This window comes from Gracilinanus agilis, chromosome 1, assembly GCF_016433145.1.
Source record: "Gracilinanus agilis isolate LMUSP501 chromosome 1, AgileGrace, whole genome shotgun sequence".
Classification (NCBI taxonomy): Eukaryota; Metazoa; Chordata; class Mammalia; order Didelphimorphia; family Didelphidae; genus Gracilinanus; species Gracilinanus agilis.
Genome location: NC_058130.1, coordinates 595,502,504 through 595,522,639, shown reverse-complemented (window position 1 = coordinate 595,522,639; position 20,136 = coordinate 595,502,504). Strand labels below are relative to the sequence as shown.

The window sequence follows — 20,136 nt, the reverse complement described above, 5'->3', positions numbered from 1 at the left end:
TCTGTTCTCCTTCAGGTGCCCAAAAACTGAAAGATCTCTACACAGGCATGTCCAGAATGAAAATTTTAATATTCATGTGCATTCTTCATTTTCAGTCTTGGAGTATTTTCATGTAGCCCTATTTATTCATTTTGGAAAGAGCATTGAGCCTACTACCAGAGGAGGAAGGCCTGAATTCAAATCTAGCTTCAAACACTTACTAACTGAGTGACTCTGAGCAAATCATTTGACCTCTGTCTGCCTTGGTTTCCTTATCTATAAAAGGGATATAACAATAGCACCTACTTCCTTGGCATTGTTGTGAAGATCAAATAAGCATATTTTTTGCATACCATGAAGAGCCATGTAAATGCCCACTATAGAGTAGTTGGCATAATCCCTGCACATGTAAGCACTTGGCAAATAAGTCGATTTAGATGATAATGAAATCTTATGTCCTTCCTGTTAAATTTAGTCTTAGTCTCCATGTAGGCAAACTGAAATAGAATTAACTCTTGATTATTTAAAGGTTGACTGATTATCCAGGGCCCTGGCTTTCCTTTTCTATTTAAGTACCATTCCATTGCTCCAAATCAGTAGTAATAAGGGAAAAATATAAGTTATAGTTCCAGGTAAAGATGAGAAAGTATGAAATTAAGCAGGTGTTGAAGGTGATAGACAGTACATCATTGGTTAGGATGGGAATAGAGCTAGCCATTCTGGAAAGAAATTTGAAATTGTGGAAGGTGGTAGGGGAGCACTAAAAATATCCTTACCCTTTGGAACTCAGAGATGCCATTGCCTGGCATATACCCCAAGGAAGTCAAAAGACAGAAAATTCTTATACCAGTTATGCATTGTTTTACTTTTTACTGCAGCAAAAACCTGGGAACAGATTAGATGACTATCGATGGGAGAAAAGCTAGACAGGTTGTGATATAAGATTCATAATAGAATTGCTGTTAGAAATGATGAATATGAAGAATTCAGAACCACATGGGAAGATTTATATAAATAAACTGATTCAGAGTGAAGCAAGAACCAGAAATACACACCATAAATACAACAATGTAAGCAGAAATAAAACTACATGAAACTGTATACTTATGACTAAACCTGACCCCCAGAAAGAATGAAGAAAATATACCTTCCTCCTTTGGTTGCAGAGGTAGATAATTGACCGTGGATTTGGTATACTTAATATATTGTTAGACACAGTTAATATTTTGGTTGCTTTTGCATTCTACTTTTAATTTGTAATGTTTTTGTTGTTCCAAGGGAGGGCTTTCTTTATGAGGAAGAAGGAAGGAATGAAGGAAAAAGGAATATATTCAGAAATCAATGTGATGTATTAAAGCATCTTTATTAAAATTCTTAAGATTTGGTCTAATTTCTTAGACAATAAGATGAGAATCAATTCTTCATCCTATAATAAGTATTAAATGTTACTAGGTACTTTTGATGCAAAGACTCATATAATTTGAAATTTAAAGATGAAATGAACTTTTGATATTTTTTATCTGAATATATATATGTACCATACCATGCAAACCATGCTTCCACATTGGCCATTGCTGTAAGAGAATACTCATATAAAACGAAAACTCCAAAAATGAAGCCATAAATAAACTAATGTGAAAGACAGTATGCTTTGATCTGCATTCCAACTCCCAACAGTTCTTTCTCTAGAGGTGGATACCATTTTTTGTCCTAAGTCCCTCAGAATTGTCCTGGACCATTGTATAGCTGAGAGTAGCCAAATCTTTCACAGTTGATCATTCCACATTATTGCTGTTACTGTACACAAAGTTCTCTAGTTCTACTTATTTCATTCTGCATCACTTCCTGTAGAGCTTTCCAGCTTTTTCTGAAATTAACCTGCTTATCATTTCTTATAGCAAAATATATTCCATCATCATCATATGCCACAATTTGTTCAGCCATTCCCCAATTGATGAACATACCCTTTGATTTCCATTTCTTTGCCACCACAAAGAGTGCAGTTATGAATATTTTTGTACATTTAGATCCTTTCCTCTTTTTTATGATATCTTTAGGATACAGACCCAGTGCTATTATTATATGATCAAAGGGAATGCCTAGTTTTATACCCCTTTGGGTGGACTTCCAAATTGCCCTTCCAGAATAGTTCACAACTCTACCAGTAATGCATTAGTGTCCCAATTTTGCCACATCCCCTCCAACATTTATCACTTTCCTTTACTGTCATGTTGGCCAATCTAATAGGTGAGGTGTTGTTTTAATTTGCATTTCTCCAATCGAGAGTGATTTAGAACACTTTCATATGACTGACTATTAACAGCTTTTATTTCTTCATCTAAAAATTGTTCATATCCTTTAACTATTTGTCAATGACTCATATTCTTATAAATTTGACTTAGTTCTCTTTAAATTTGGGAAATTAGACCTTTATCAGAGAAATTTGCTATAAACATTTTTCCCTAGTTTGTTGTTCTCTTATATTGGTTTTGTTTGTGCAAAACCTTTTTAATTTAATTTAACAAATTTTCCATTTTACATCTTATAATGTTCTTTATCTTTATTTGGCCATAAATTCTTCCCTTCTCCATCTACCTGCCACATAAATAAACTCTTATATCTTCCCTAACTTACTTATGGTATTATCCTTTATGTTTCAATCATAATACCCATTTTGACCTTATCTTAGTATAGGATGTGAGAGTCTTTACCTATTTTCTGCCATACTATTTTCCAGTTTTCTGGAACTATCAAATAGTGAGTTCTTATCCCAAAAGCTGGGCTCTTTGGGTTTATTAAGTACTAGATTGCTAAGGTCATTTAGCCTGAATATTGTGTTTCTAATCCATTCCATTGATCCAGCTTTCTATTTCTTAGCCTGTAACATATTGTTTTGATGATTACTGCTTTATGGTACTGTTTGAGATCTGATATTGCTAGACTACTTTTCTTCATTTTTTTCACCATTAATTTCTTTGATATTCTTGATCTTTTGTTCTTCCAGATTAATTTTATTATTTTTTCTAGTTCTATAAAATAATTTTTGGTAGTATGATTGGTATGGCGTTGCATAAGTAAATTAATTTAGGTAGAAGTCATTTTTTTTAACATATTAGCATGACCTACTCTTGAGCAATTTTATTTTTCCAGTTGTTTGTCTTGGCAAGTAGATTCCCAGGTATTTTTTTTTAATCGTCTACAAGTTATTTTAAATGGAATTTCTCTTTCTATTTCTTGCTGCTAGACCAAAAAAAAAAAAATGTCATTCTTAATTGTTCTCAGTTGTACATCTAGAATTAGCACTCCAGATTCCCAAACTCTGTCCTATAACTCAACAACACCCAAACTTTTGGGAGAGAAATGGTCATAAATAGGGAAAAGAATTTCAAAGATAACAGGACTCTGCATTCATTCCCTGATGGTTGAGAGATAAGGATCTGGAAGAAGCAGATTCCAGGAACCATTACATTAACCTTTTTGAAAAAACAGCATTACATCCTTGGAGAGCTATTCTTCCAACAGGGGTTGCCTTTTATTTGTCTTGATAACTCTTCCTCACTCATTATTCCCTCTCAGAAGAAACTCCTTTTGTTCATCCTTGATTAAGATGCTTTTGACCTATAAAAGTTTGACTCTCTATGTTGTCTCTGGATGTAAAGGGAACATTTGTTTTATAACTGGTTGGATAGACTCATCCTATTTATGATCAGGAAGGCTCTGCAGGGGCCAGAGGGTGTGTCTCAGTACTTTGGGTTCTGTCCTAACTTGTGTTTTCCCACTTCACTTTAAAGGGGGTGACTTTTGGGGTGGAGGGAAGGTGGAGAGGAGTCTTAAGAAGTAGTTTCAACAGAGGCAGTCTACCTTTTAAGTTCATGTCTTTCACTTGGTAATAGTTTGCTCAATTAGCTGTTCCTTCATCTAAATGAAAATTTTATCTTACATTGTTTACTCTTAGGAAAGACTTCTCTATATCATTATTTTACCAGTTCTCTTAATTTCTGAGTTTTCTACTTCTTAAAACAGTTTGCAATTACTGTAGGTGCTAAGAAAAACAAATTGAAATTTCTTACAGTAATTAAATCTATTATGGCAGATATAAATTGCTTCTCTACCTCTTGCTTTGTTTGTTGTGTTGTCTAAAGGAAAATAAGGAATGTATGAGAAGAAAGTGCCAGCTGTCTATGGTTGTGGATGGATAACTCAGATCACAGAGCCACTGAATGATATTGGTCATTTGTCTTAACACTATATTCTTAGAAAGAATTTTTATCTTAGTTATTTGAAATTCATAATAATTTCAGTGCCATAAATCTTTGAGATCTCCTTAATACAAATATGACTATATACTTTTTTATATGTTGAAAATGTGTGGAGGAAGGATTAGGAAAGCAACTGCTTTAGTTTGGTGTGATAAGACTTTCTTCAGATTTTTAGACTGTTTCTTGGGCACCATTGCTGAGGAAAGGGCAAATTAAAAGTAAATATAGGGATGCAACTAGCTTCCAGTATCAACATGGGTTTTGACCTTCCTGCGTTTTTTGTTAAGATTTGATTTGCATCCCAACCATGGAAAGACAGTAGGACTCTTTGAATAAAAATATTGGATTTAACCTAAATTTGTACAGTCTTCGAACTCAATTCAAGAAAATGCTACAAAAGAAAGATATTCTATAAGTTAATACCTCGAGATTTGAACTTAAATCCAAAGATGTCTATTGAATCATTCATCTTAGAAGCATTTGTAAATTTCCTACTCTCCCTACCAGGCACTACATGAAATACTGAGGAATCAGAGACAAAAATAAAATTCCTCCCTCAAGAAGACTGTATGGTAAAGAGGACCTGAGTTCAAATTTGACCTGACATTTACTACATGTGAATGTTTTAAATTTTTTTGTTTGCATGTAATTGGGGGGGGGGGATTAAAGCAAAATTTTAAAAAATTATGAGAGCCTTTAGCTTAAAGGTTGTGTAGCTGGGGTAGAGTCATGATTCTTCACTATTTCAAGTTGTCTAAATTATGAGATAAGTAGCGGGGAAGGAAGATGTGGAAAATCTGTTTAACTTTTTGTTGATCATTCCAGTTAAAATAATACTATAACCATTATATCAAGTTTTCTGTCCTACCTGGGAGATGAAATGATTGAAGACTTTGTTACATTTATAAACATTGTACTAGTCTGAGTAAGTTATCTTAATACCTGAGGCAATTTAAGAAACTTTGTGGGGTTTTCCTAGCATAGTGTATATGCATTATATATAGTATACATAGACACATTCATACTTATGCACAAGTACATACACAAATGCTATGATATAGTATGTATATACATGTATACATATATATATGTACACAAACACTATACCTAGAATATTCTCTGGTCTAGATCAAGACAGGTATTTTAATCTATTTGGGAAAATTGTATCCTCTAAAAGTTCCTTGCACACAAAGTAGATTTTGCAACCCTATCTAATATAATTTGACCTTCTGAAAGTCAGCAACTTTGATCTTTTATTATTTGTCATATGCATACTTTAAATAGAGTTAAATGTTCCTCATCCTTTATATAGCACTGTAATTTTTATTTTAGCTACCAGTGTGAAGGAAACATTTTATAAATTAAAAGTAGCTGCATTCCCCTGGTAAAAGAAAATATCATTGGTCAGAGCCAATTTGGACTTAGAAAGAATTCCTGGGGTACTTCCCAGCTTATGTGACTCATAGCCTTTTTTTCTCTAAGGCTGATCTGTTCCCTAATAGAAGAAATTAGTTTGTTGACTGTTATCTTCTGGGTTTTGCCATTATCAAAACTGGTTTTAATACTTTTTGGGTATATATAGTTTTGACAAACTAGCTACTTCCAAACTGACCCCACCTTCTTCCAACAAACAACATTCCCTCCAAACATTTATACATAAATGTCATTTTTTTTAACTCCTTAATTTTTGGTTCCAAGGCAGAAAAATGGTAAGGGCTAGGCAATGGGGGTTAAATAACTTGCTCAGGAAGTTAGGGGTAGCTTGATAGCTAGGAAGTATCTAGGGCCAAATTTGTACCCAAGATCTCCTGTCTCTGGGCCTGCCTCTCAATCCACTGAGCCACGAAGGTGCCTCCTGCATAAATTTATAATATAGCACCAGATTCAGAGACAAAAGACCTGTATTTGAATCCTGCCTCTGCCTCTCTCTTCCTGTGTGACCTTGGAACAAATTACTACACTATTCTCAGGCTGGTTTCTCATCTGTAAAATGAAAGGGTTGTGTTAGATGACCTCTGAGTTCCCTTTCAACTTTAAATCAATGATCCTATACTATAATAGCTTAATTTTGATACTTAATGTATCCCTCTTCACTTTTATAGATTACCAGTCCTTACAATAACTGAAAGGTGGCTGCTTTTACTTTGATAGTATAATGCCAACACCTATTTTATTTGACATAAGCTTTTCATCTTCTAAAATTGTCTTTACTTATATTGTTGTAGGAAGTAGTAGTAGTAGTAGTAGTAGTAGTAGTAGTAGTAGTAGTAGTAGTAGTAGTAGTAGTATTTCTTTGGCTTCACTTCTTACCACATTCCTCAGGCTCTGTCTGCTTCATTTTTACAGTTTAATAATATTTCATTTCATTCATGTACCACAAATTATCAGTTGTTGTTAAGTCATTTTTCAGTCAACTCTCCTTGACTACATTTTCTTGGCAAAGATACTAGAATAGTTTGCCATTTCCTTCTCCAACTCATTTTACAGATGAGGAAATTGAGCCAAACAGTTAAATGACTTGCTCAGGATCACACAGTGACTAAGTATCTGAAGCCAGATTTGAAATGAATCCTCCTGATTCCAAGTCCTCTACTCTATCCACTGTGCCACCTCATTGCCCTCTAGAATTCAATCATTATCAAATTTTACAGATTTCTTTGACAGGCTAGTGACTTTTGAGAGTATTTGTCACTTATATCTCGGTCTTAAAACTGACAATGCCTGACAGCATGACAGATATTTCAAGGAGTCTCTTTTTAAGTTGAGGTAGCAAAGTATATTTAAGTCACTGGATTTGAAATCAGTAAAACTTAGTAATCTATCTATAGGACCCCGTACAAGTCATTTAACGAGTCATTAACTCTCTGCCTCAGTTTTCTCATCAATAAAACAAAGAGGTTAGATTTAGTAGCTTCTAAGGTCCCTTCCAGCTCTAAATTTAGTAGGTTCCTTTGAGACCCCATAGAAGCTAACCCACATGGATATCATGTCTCTTTGGAAGCCATGACTTTTGGGGAATGCTTTATATTTGGTTCCTTGGTCCCTATCCTCCTAATGTGGAAAAATAAAAGCTGTTGGATTTTTTTTTGTTGTTGTTTATTTTGTTTTTTAAGTAGGAAGAAAACACATTTATTTCCTTGGGTAGTTGTAATTCTAGAGAGTTATTCCATACATTTCCAGAAGCAGTGGAGATACCTCACCAGTAGTAGATCTTTGTTCAGAATTTCTTCAGGTTAAATCAGTGTTGTATAATAAAGAACCAGCAAAACTGGTTTTTGGAAAATGCTAGGAAGTGTTGCACCATTGAAAACTTGTCTTACCACCACAAGGACATCATTGTTTTCCTCTCATCTTTTCCCTTTCTACCTGTAACAAGAATTTGAAATCAGAACAGGCAGATGATGAGGCTCTTGGGTCATCTTTAGTCTGCTAGCCTTTATAGTCTTCACAAATGCACATAGTCCAAGGATTCTCAACTAGAGTTCCCAGAAGAACTGATATTTCCCTAAATTTAAGAGTGAACCAGAGCCCTTAGGGATATGTCCATTCATTGCCTTATATAAATCTAAATGTGAGGACTAGACTTACAAATTATGCCTTCCCCAATATGCCTACATTGCTGAAGTCAGGATGAGGAAGATAACCACAAAAAATGATTAATTTATGATTTACAAGAGCAAATAACAGCATAATTAAAACTCCTCACCTCTTATTCAATGTGCTTTTAGTCATTTGAGGAATGTGGTACACTGTAGTTGCTTTTTCCCTCCCTAGGAGTCTTTATTAATTTTCAGTGTTTTGATTGGCTTCATAATGATAAAATGTTAATGAATCAGTATACCATTGTAATTCAGTCAATAATGGACTTTCCCACTTGGCTCTGGTTCAGTGTATTTGACAGATTAATTTAAATTCTTATCTGGGGGATTTGACCTGGACAGTCTTCTAAAAGGTCCTAAGACAGCTTTGGTCCATCCTGTAAGTTTTGATTTTTTAAAGTGCCTTTTTCACAAAAACAGTAGTTGGTCCCTTGCAGAAAAATTCTATGGTTTGAAAGTGATCACACTACACATAGTTGCCCCCAGTCAACCTTTTCATAGGGAATCAAAGTTGGTTTAAATACATTTACCAAGTCCTAGATTGTGTTTAATAGCCCGTTCTTCCCCAAGACACAACACAATTTATGGAAAATGAAGTAGCATTCTTTCCCACCAGTCCCTGAGGCAAGGGTGTCTGTCTTTAGATGCTTTGACAAGGGTGCTGTTTGGTCATAAATGGTGCAGTAATAGGGTGGAGACAGAAAGAGATGCTCTCATACCTCTTAAAAACTCCTGGCAATTCTGAGACCAAGCCCTTAGGAATCTGAATGAAAAGCTCAGAAAATAATCATAGTAGTTTAATTAAGGCTTGGCCCTACTCTTGTTCCTTAGGTTTAACTTGCCTTTGGGGCCATTGTGGTTTTGTAAGTCCATAATTTTCTAAGTCCATAATTGAGTTGTACATGCTTGATCAATATTTCAACCTACTGGAACAAAAGAGGCAACTTTTTTGTTGTGTCCATCTGAGAACCAAATCTTATATGCTTGGATATTCTGTCACTTTCCTAAACTGCATCAAGTGAGGCAGTATCATGAAAGATGGGGGCCATAGTTCCATTGTACTCATGACATGGGAATGCTGTGGGTACCACATTTTAACATTGATAGTTTGTAGACCACCAAGAAGAGAGCAAAGAGGATGGTGAAAGAACCTGGCTTTCTCAAGATCGTTTAAGGAAACTAAGGATGATTATCTTAGGAGACTTAGAGGGGGGAGTGTGGTAGAGCATGATAATTGCCCTCGAGCATCTGAAGGCCATCAGTCTTCCTCCTACTTAGCCCAAGTGATGCCACCAGTTGGCTGAAGAAGGGGTGGGATGTGGAAGAAGGATCAAATTTGTTCAGTTTTGCCCAAGAGAACAAGGAACAATAAGTAGGAGGTGGAGAGATGCAAATTTAAATTTGATGTAATGAACATTTTTTTTCTAAAATTTAGAATGCTCTAAAAGTAGAACAAACTGCCTCTACAATATTTCCAATTGCATGTCCACTTGTTAGGAATATTGTGGAACAGAGAGTTTTGTTTAGGCTTTAGACTCGATGGTCTTGGAGATTCCACATAATTCTCAGATTCTGTGATTCTAGAACACAAAAAGCCTTCTGAACATGGGAGGCCATTTTAAAATGCCCCATAATTGTTGGTTAATAAATTAGTGGAGTATGTATTAAGTCAAACGTTTCTATTTATATCTGGCCTGAGACATTAGCTAGTTATGTGATCCTGGGTAAGCCACTTATTAATCTGCCTGCCTCAGTTTTTTCATCTGTAAATTGAAGGTAAAAGCATCTACCTCCCAGGGTTATGAGGATCAAATGAAATAATATTTACAAAGCATTTTGCAAACTTTAAAGAATTGTAAAAGTGCTAGTTGTTATTGTTGTGATGATGATGATGATGATGATTCCATGCTGCCTGTTCTGGAATGTCAGTCACTTACTAGCTGTGTAACTCTGGGCAAATCTTAACCTCTGTCTGTCTTAATTTCCTAATGTGTAAAATGGGGATCATAATAGTACTTCTTGGGAAGGTGGAGATCCAGTGAGATCTCATTTGTAAAGCCCTTAGCACAGTGCCTGATACGTAGGAAATGCTTAATAAATAAATGCTGGTCCCCTTACACCTCAGTCCCACAGAATATCATCCCTTTACATGTGAGCAATCTGAAACCTAGTTGAAGTTGAAGTAACTTGCTTACGATGACAAGTGGCTTAAGATCACTAATGTTAAAGTCTGGATTTGAGCTCAGCTCTCCCTAATTTTCTCTATCCATTTTACCTCCTAGATGGGAGAAGAGATTGTTCAGCATGTTTGAGGAATTTAATCTCCTAGTTTTGCCAGGGAAAGAGTCCAGAGAACTTTTAGTATACTTGTGTCCAGTCACTATTTGACCTTTTCCACAGTCTGTCAGTTGCAGCCTAATTTTAAAAAAAAAATTTGGTGACTTGGTCATTTCTAGTTTTCCTTCCATATCCCACCTTTAGCAAAAAGCATCTGATCCAACCATGGTAGAAGAGAAAGAACAAAGAAGATCATTTTTGTTTATTTGTTAATCTTTATTATCTTAATGGAAGTAATTGAGTATAGACCTTTAGATTTGGAAGTAACTTCAGAAATCATTCAGTTATTGGGGCAGCTAGGTGTCTCAATGGATAGAGAGCCAGGCTTGGAGAAGGGAGATCCTGGGTTTAAATTTGGCCTTGGACACTTCCTAGCTGTGTGACCCTGGGCAAGTCACTTAATCACAATTGTCCATCCCTTACCAATTTTCTGCATTGGAATTGATGCTTGGTATCAATTCTAAGAAGGCATGGGTTTTTTTTTATTTTTAAGGAAGAAATCATTTAGTTGAACTTTTTCAAGGGACTCATCAAATGAAGAAGCCAAGGAATTGTTAACTTGAATAAGAGCCAGGATATAACCGAAGTAGTTGATTCACATCTTTCTCTTTGCTCATTGTAAATATACATACAGAGAAGTACAGAGGGAAATAAGAAAAGAAAAATAGATAAAATTAATGGAGGCAATACAGTGAGTCTATATGAGTAAGAAAGCAACCCAAGGATTCACAATTCATAAGCTTAGCAAAAATGCAACTCCCTCCATCGTTTTGGATTTGATAAGTTGATAGAGCATTAACTTTCTTCTCAGTGTAAAGTTTTTTGGCAAAAATGATATTGACTATTTTGAAGCTTCATGTCTTTAATGTTCATCACAAAATTTGCCAATAATAGGACCCACTAGCTAAAAACACATTTTAAACCAGTTCTAGGAGAGTACTTTTCAGTTTTAAGAATATACCTACCCACCACCGATAGTCCTAGTGAAATACTACAAAAAAGGGGTAGCTAGGTGGCTCAGTAGATAGAGAGCCAGGTCTGGTGACAGGGTTCAAATGGCCTCTGACACTTCCTTGCTGTGTGATCTTGGGCAAGTCACTTACCCCCAATTGCCTAGCTCTTTTGTCTTGGAACCTTCTTCTATGGATTGTAAGACAGAAGGTAAGGGTTTTTTAAAATACTCCAAGAAGGGGCAGCTGGGTAGCTCAGTGGATTGAGAACCAGGCCTAGAGACGGGAGGTCCTAGTTTCAAATCCGGCCTCAGACACTTCCCAGCTGTGTGACCCTGGGCAAGTCACTTGACCCCCATTGCCTACCCTTACCACTCTTCCACCTATAAGTCAATACATAGAAGTTAAGGGTTTAAAATAATAAAATAAAATAAAATAAAATAAAAATACTCCAAGAAGAAGAAACATTTTGGAAGAAGATAGATCTAAATTTTATAAGGCTTCATAAAGATTCTGCCTAGATTTGGTAGCAGATATGAGCCATAAAGAAATCATTCTCAATATTCTCAAAATAGGGTCTAGCTCTTTCCTATGGCATTGTATCTATCTGTTAAATGTCATCTTTCTAGACTCAACCCAGTGCCATCTTGTATCTTGACTCTGACCCATTTCCTGTTCCTCCAAGATTTGTATTCCCTGCACATGGGATGGGCAGGCTGTTCTCATTTTTATAAGTTACCAATGAAAATGTTAAACCTAAGTCCAAGACTGAATCCAAAGGGCATTTCACTGAATGCCAACAGTCTAGGTGACATTGAAATAAAAATCACTACTTTGGGGCCAGCCGTTTAACGTGTTCCAGATCTGCCCTTTGGCTTAGACCTAACCCCATATCTGGTCTGTAGTTTCTGCAGAAGAAACATGAGAGAATTTGTCGTGGCTTAGGTAAACTGTACCAGCTACATCCTGATGGATCAGTGTAGCAACTTGTCAGATGAGGAAATCAGGTTAATCTGGCATGGCCTGCTCTTAATGAAGCCATTTGGGGTGGGGGTGTTAATCCTTTATAATCGCTACCTCCTTTTCTGGAAGTTTGTGATCACATCCTTGCAATAATATGTCTCAGAATTTTGCCAGAGGGGGTAGCTAGGTGGCTCAGTGGATTGAGAGTTAGGCCTAGAGACAAGAAGTCCTGGGCTCAAATGTAGCCTCAGAGATTTCCTAGCTGGTTGGGGCTGGACAAGTCATTTGGATGGGTGGGTGGGTGGGTGGGTGGATGGATGAATGGATGGATGGATGGATGGATGGATGGATAGATAGATAGATAGATAGATAGATAGATAGATAGATAGATAGATAGATAGATAGATAAGATAGATAATGAGTCACTAGGAGATATGTGTGTGTATATATGTATGTATTTATTTATTTTTGCCAGAAATAAAAGTTAGGCTTCCTGACATATAGTATAATTTGAAGACTGTTCTCTTAAAGAGCATTCATAGTGGCTCAAGAATAGCATCAATTGGTCAGTTGACAAACATTAAAGTGCTTGCTATGTGCCAGACGCCCTGGCCCTCCATTTTCCATTTGGGGAAGACAACCTATACATAATATATATACAAAAGGAATACAAGATAGACTTCTGGGGAGATCTGGGAAGGCTTTATCAAGAAGACTCTTTCCATTCAAATGAACATAGTAGAATGGAGAACAAGAAGTCTTAGCTATCTAATTATTCTTTTATGAAATTATGAAACCAAGACCTTTTCAGTCATTAGTTATTTGTTTTTAAGTGACCCTTGCCTTTTGTCTTAGAATCAATTCTGTGTACTTCGTATTGGTTCCAAGGTAGAAGAGCATTGGAGTTAAGTGACTTGCCCAGAGCCACACAGCTAGGAAGTATCTGAGTCCAGATCTGAATCCAAGACCTCTCATCTGTAGATCTAATTCTCAATCCACTGAGCTATTGTTAAGTAGTTATGAATCTAATTTATGATACTTTGCAGTTTTTAGAAGATTGGTTCAATAAGTACATTGTAATCTGCAAAAATAATAAGCTTATGGATCTTCCCATTTATAAAGAATATTGGTTCCATTAGGATTCTGCTAGAAATATTCCTTGATTCTTGCAAACACCTTTGGAAAGGGTAGGAGTTCCTGTTTTATGAAGCATTTGGTACTTTAGTGTTAGAAGATTTAAAAAAGTTATTCCTGTTGTTGTACCAGTCGTTGGACCTTGTATGATCTTAACATATGCATGGAAAATAACCTGTTTAAGGAGAGATTCTAAGACAGCATTTTGTTTTATTAAATTAAGTACTTTTGGGGTTTTCAGCAAATAAACTGGAAATCTTGAATTCTTTGCTCTCTTCAGTCGGCTATTTGACAGTAATAATGAGGTCTGCTGTGGAATATTGTCTGTGAAAGCTGCTCCTTTCTTGTTCCTGTTTACATTAATCATGTCAGCATAATTGTAAACCATTTTCAAGGATTTTATAAATATGAAAAAAAGTATGTAGGCCCATAGTTACTGGGGTCTGATAGCCCATTTGCTGTCATTGTGCCACCCATTACACTTGCCAATTCCTTTAAATGCCCCAGGATGTAATTTACCTGGGTCAGATGATCCAGACGCTGATCAGGGGCAATTAGAGGCTTGATCTTGGGGATGAATTCCTTATTGACCATCCTTTGTTCTTCTCTTTCCAGTTCCGAAGTTGTACTCCTTGGTAGAGAAATCAAAAACTAAATAGTGGTTGGGCAGCCCTGCTTCCGTTGGTGGTATTTGTCAGGTTGGCTGTACACCCAAACATCAGCATTATTCCATTTCAGTTGTCTCCTTTCCCAATGTAGTGATAAGAAAAACTTTTATTCCCAGAGCTAGCCTCAGTTCATTCTGAACTCGGCACTCCTGACACTGCCTCCACAGGCTCATGTCATGCTTTTATATTGTTCCTCTCTTTCCTGTGCTTTAATCTTCTGTATATGGCTTTTAAAAATGTGAATTGGTTTGGTGAATTCACTGTAAGCCCTCATCACTCTCTAGAAGACTTCTGTTTTTCCTTCTCAGCTGGAATTTTTCCATTTACTTCTTCAGAATTTTATTCTAGAGAGTTTCCTCATTCTTTTTAAATTAAATTCCTACAGTGGAATTTTAGTTCATGGTATCTTAGTTAATTACCCTTTCTCTCTGAATCACTTGAAAATAGCTGCCCTCCTGAATCTAGTACAAATGGCAAATGCAGCCATTTCTGACTTTATTGAAAATTCTAGAATTGACTGATCACTTCCCCCCAAGTTTTTCATCATTTCTACCTCAGTGGTAACAGAATTATGTGTTGAAAATAAGATCCAGAGTAGATTTCTCCCTTGTTCTGTTTGAAGGATTATCATTGAATCAAGCTAAGAAATTAGTAGCTCTTTTGCTTTGGGCTGTGAAAAAGCTCAACTATCCAGGCAATTGAAGTCTCCCATCATGCTTCTGTGGCAGGTTTCTAATCTCTTCCCTAAACTCCAACACACTTTTTACTAATCATGTTTTTTAAAATAAGGTATATTCTTCCGGAATTATATTCCAAACATATGTCTTATTCTATAAAAGATTTTTCAGTCATTCTCTCTTCCATAACCTAATAAAGAAGAGTTGTGTGGCTATGTAGTAGTCAGCAATTTAGCTAAATAAGTATAGACTTTGCATTTTATTAAATTGTGAGTCCCTCGGGCATTTAGAAAATGCCATCCTGAAGGGGATACTGAGAAGAAACAAAGTCTAGAAGGGAGCTTTTGGTACTTACCCCTCTTCAGTGCTCTCTGACCCTCTGTTTGGAGCATGGAGCAAAGAATTCTTACTAAAGCCTTTATTTAAAGAGGGCTCACAGATTGGACTTTAGTTTTTCACTAGCTGCCTTGGACTGTATACTGCCTCCTACCTGGTACCTTTTCCCTCCCTACTTCCCTCCCTTTTTGGTTTTCTTTCATATATGTCTTTTATTAAAAGCTCCTTGAGGGCAGGAACTGGCTTTATTTTTCTTCTTTGTATCCCCAGTGCTTAGCCCTAGTAGGCACTTTTTAAAAAACCCTTACCTTCCATCTTAGAATCAATATTGTGTATCATTTCCAAGGCAGAAGAATGAAGAAGGCTAGGCAGTGGAGATCAAGGCCAGATTTGAACCCAAAGATCTGCCATCTCTAAGCCTGTATCTCAATCCACTGAGCTACCTAGCTGACCCCTTTGTAGGCACTTAATGAATGTTCATTGACTAGAAAGGTCTTCCACTAAAATAGAAAAGTCATACTTAAAAACAAGGTTAGTATATAGTGAAACATCAAATTTAAAAAAAAATCAAAAAAGACAAGACTTTTAATATCTCTGCTTCATTCATTCTTACATCAAGCATGACATGTTGAATATACATTATATAGGAATTGGTGACTGGGAAATAAATGAATGCAAAGTGGAAAATGGAAAATTGATCAACAAGCATTTTCTAAGCATCTCAAGTTACCAGGCCAAGGGTTCAGACAGCTCCCCAAAAAGCAATGCCTGCCCTTGAACTTAGTTCTCTAAGAATGGCATCATCTCTTCAGAACCTATCAAGATAAGTAAAGATTCATTCATTAAATTGTAGCTGTTTATGAGGAGAAGCTCACCAGTTGACCTCCTAGTGTCCAGATCCCCTGGGTTTAAAAATGTCAGATGGTCCTCTTTCTAGGAAACAGCACCCTGGAAAACCTTGGCATTTGTAGGCTCCTTACTCTCCATTCCCACATCTACAACTCTGCTTAGGAGTTGTTCATTCTGGGGGAAGAAAGAAAAATACTTTGGAACTGCCACTGGTCGTGAACTGAGACCAGGTTTTCAGTGGCAGATTACCTCCACAAAACAAACAGCTTCAAGGAAAAAGCAGAGAACATCTCATGCCCTCACCCACTCTCTTTGTGAATGACAAAAATGTTTTCTACTCAGAAATGCTATCAGCATCGAACACACCACACTGTAATGAAGTCAGTCCAGCCTCTAGACGTCATCGAGGAGAGAAACACCAGATACAGAACTGGCATCTAGTGCTCGTGAAACTGCCAAATCAGCATTCACAAAGAGTTTTCTTCAGGGGATACCGTCTGCCCCAAACTCTTCTTGGCCCCTTGGACAGGTGGTTCCCCTTGAATCTCTCAGTGGGTGCTACCACCCCTTCCCCCAGGCAACCTGCTTATGCTGAGTTGCATAGCAGGTGCTGATTTGATTTGCTTTGGTAGAATTCCTCCCAAAATGAAATCACACCTGTAGCAGAAACAAGAAAGAGCAGTGCTTAATGATCTTCTACCTACCTTTGTACTAACCAGTTCATCAGATTTTTGAAGCCATTCCCTTTATCTTGACTTTTAATCAAGGGAAAGTTTTGTCTATCCGTCTTCCTTCCTTCCTTTCTTCCTCCCTCTCTTTTCTTTTTTTGGTTTGTTTTTTGAGGAAAATAATGCTTAAATTCAAGTTTTGGCAAACAGTGTCCATTTGAATTTTGATAACATGCATACTATCCTTTTTCTGTGGAGGCAATTTATGTTTGTGTTGGTTTTGTTTTTTAAACTAAATGTAAGACTTCCCCCTTGTGTGGTTGGGAATGGATAGGGAAAAGGGGTTCTTAGCTACAAATAGCTAACTTCCTGTCCCCATTTCTCCCCAGCATTGCTCATTTTCCCTCATACAGGCTCCCCATCCTTCCATAACACACACAGCTATTTCAAGAACTCCCAGAAATATTTGCCTACCTAATTAATGCAAATATATTCACATGGGAGGTATTCAGCTACACTCAGAAAATGAGTTGTTTTGTTTTTTCAGGACTTACTAGGAGTGAACATTCAAGGGTTTTCTTTTTATTTTGGGTGGGGGTAGAGTTGAGATACTTTCTATAGTAATAGAATCCTAAGTCTAAAGTCACTGAACATTCCTAAAACCAAACCCGAGAAGAATCCAGGAACTCAAAATAACAAACCTGAATAGTGTAGGAGACCAGGACAAAATATCTATAAAAGCCAAATTTTCAACCTGTGTCCCCTTCTAGCGACCTTCGTGACGTCCCTGTAGCAGGCCTGTCTGCATCCGGCTCTTGTTCCCCGTCACGGAAGGTGTTTTTCCTTGGCAGCACTGAAGATGACCTCCTCAGGCCCCTGCGCCCAATCAGTCTAATGCCATTAATGACCTCTCAGGATTTGATTTCTCTTACAATACTATGAGTTGCCTCTCTCAAATTTGAAGGGAACCTATTAAGAAGCCTTTGTTGTTCCTGTGCTGCCTGTAGATTCCCCCCGTAGGGACTGGGGAACAACTATGAACCCTTTTAAGTTGTTTGACTTCAAGTTATGAAATTGAATGTTTAAACTTTCTAATGGGCTCAAAACAGTGATTAGCCATAGTATGCATTCAATCTGCTTTTGTTATATGTGTAAAAAAGGTAGCAGAATCAATACACATTTTAGCATCTACTTGATATCACTTTTGAAACAATTTCTTCATAGTACTTAGCTGTAATAGTGAATTTTTAGACAAAGGACCAAAAGGTAATCATGAAAATGAATCAAATTTGAAAAAAATGACACCATACCCTACAGCTTTATATGTTTTCTAAAAGTATATTGCGGTAACAGCTAGATGGCTCCATAGAGAAGGAACCAAGCCTACAGATGGGAGGTCCTAGGTTCAAATCTGGCCTCAGAAACTTCCTAGCTGTGTGACCCTGGGCAAGTCACTTAACCCCCATTGCCTAGCCTTTACCACTCTTCCACCCTGGAACAATATTAATTCTAAGACAAGAGGTAAGGGTTTAAAAAAAAAAATAAACAACTTATACTATTGATGCTTTCCCTTAACCCTATATCCTGCTTTTCAGTTAAAAGAACTTATAAAGAAATACATCTCTTGCCTTAGTGGGATGCATGACTTTTATCGCTTTTACTACTTAGCCAAAAATATTGTGCTATAAATTGGGATAAGATATTTTGAAGAACTACATCCTGAGTGACCCCTGAACTGAGAAAAGGGCTTAAGACATGCTAACTGTATATTTTTCTAAGGCGCCTTGAGAGCAGAAGGGACCAGAATTAACTGTGGTTATTACCACATTGCAATTTTGTGTTGCTAAGAAGGAACTAGAAAGGAAAAAGGAAAACATCATTCTTCAAGATCATCAGTCTTCAGGGCATTTGTGAAAGATTATAGGATACTCCTGAAAAAACACATGAGGAACAGATGTCAGCTTTACAACCAAGGTACAAACCATTACAAAAATAATTTGTATTTTTAAAATTAACATTTCTGTACTTAAGAGGAAGTTCTTCAAATAGTTCTCAGGTTCATAAAAAATCTTCAAAAAGCACTCTTCTGGATTTCATTAGTAGAGCTCCTTCACAATGGGGTTGTTTGTGGAATTGTGTCCACTAGGGCCAGCTACCCTGTCTGTTGCCCCTTGTAACTGAATGGGTGGAAATTTAAAGCGCCAGCACCACAAATCACCCCAAAGCCTGACTGGCCTGACACAGATGGAAACATTCCTTCATGGGCCCATAGATTGGATCCAGGGTTGCTATTGAGACATCCCCAAATCAGACTTCCTAGCTAAAAAAGGATCACAAGATGTTTTCTGAAAGGGGTAAAAAAATGTTGCTTGTTTAGTAGATATCCACAGAAATCTTTTGTGACTGGGTAAAATGCATACCCAATTTTAATAAAAGAAGTAGGAACATACTATCTTCAAATCTTAAATGAAAAGATTCTTGGGTATCATCCGTCAAGAGTGATTTTTCTTAGACTGACTCAAAAATCAGGATTCATGGTAAAAGAAAAAGTAGTTTTTAGGACTTGGTTACTTTCAAAATGTTTCTTTATGAGGAAAAGACAGAATGAGAGGTGGGTTAACTTCAAGCATTAAGACTGGTGTCAGATTTTTGTTTTAATTTTTGGTATTTGTTGATATTCCTGAAATTAAGACAAACCCATTGAATTAAACCATTGCAATCTCTTTTCCCTGGATCTAACATGTTTTATATTTGAATTATTTGAGATAATTCTGTGAGACACATTGATATGAAATAGCCTAAACTGCTGATTTCATCAGTTTGGGGCATTCTTAACTGATAAGATCATATTTGAGTCTTGACTAATAATACAGAAAAATTTAACACAGAAAATGGAATTTAAAAAAGAAAGTAAACAACTAAATGATTCCCTTGCATTAAAGGCCATAGAAATAATACAGTAATAGAGCTAATGTAAGAAATTGAACTGGAATTTTCATCTTTGACCAGTTTTTTTTTTTTATCAATATTCATCTTTTCCCAGTGTGATTTAGACCATAGGATATAAGCTTCTTATAAGGGCGGAGATTTTTTCATTTTTGTTTTCGTTACTGACTATATGATTTTTTTAATCAAAGAGATAAAGTGATAATGCTTTGAAATGTTTAGTTTTAGGGCCCAAATCAGAAATAGAGTAGGTCAAAGCTTCTTCCATTGCCAGTCATCAAGACTGGGCTTCTAGTAGCCTTTACATTTAGAATCCAGACAACCTAGAAGTGGGTGTTGAGCTAAGTGAAAGAAAAAGGAATCCTCATTGGTAAAGAAAATAAAAAGAACTCTTTGGTATGGTCCACAAAGATATGATATCTTTTTTCCCAAGGAAAGATCAGAATCAAACTCAAGTGGCATAGAATGCTTACTTAATTCTTGACTTTTAGTTCAGTGCAAATGTTTTCTTTCCAACTTTGTGTTTACTTGTTTCATTTTTTCCTTTGATTAGTTTATTTATTTTGAGCCTTTACCTTCTGCCTTAGAATTAATACTGACTGAAAAGCAGAAAGTAGTGAGTTGCCCAGACTTGAACTCCAGCTCTGGCACTCTATCCACTGGACTACTTAGCTGTCCCTAAGTTTGGTTTCTAATAAGGCTTTTTTTGCCTTGTCTCTCCCAAACATTTAGAAATATTCCTATTCAGCCAATGTGTGAATTTGTTTTTCA

At 36.5% G+C, this 20,136-nt stretch overlaps 1 protein-coding gene and 1 long non-coding RNA gene across 3 annotated transcripts in view; one reads left to right on the top strand and one right to left on the bottom strand.

Moving 5' to 3' along the window:
• E2F3 (E2F transcription factor 3) overlaps positions 1 to 20,136 on the top strand; it is a 95,635-nt gene that overhangs the window by 56,853 nt on the left and 18,646 nt on the right. The gene's annotated exons all lie outside the window — the stretch shown is intronic.
• Positions 7,339 to 15,862, bottom strand: LOC123240077. 2 transcript variants are annotated; one of them, XR_006505760.1, is made up of 3 exons: positions 15,778 to 15,862; positions 13,741 to 13,852; positions 7,339 to 7,604 (listed from the first exon to the last, which is right to left on the bottom strand). It is a non-coding gene; the product is annotated as an uncharacterized LOC123240077 (long non-coding RNA). The 2 variants fall into 2 exon arrangements; XR_006505759.1 differs by lacking the exon at positions 7,339 to 7,604 and adding an exon at positions 13,459 to 13,571.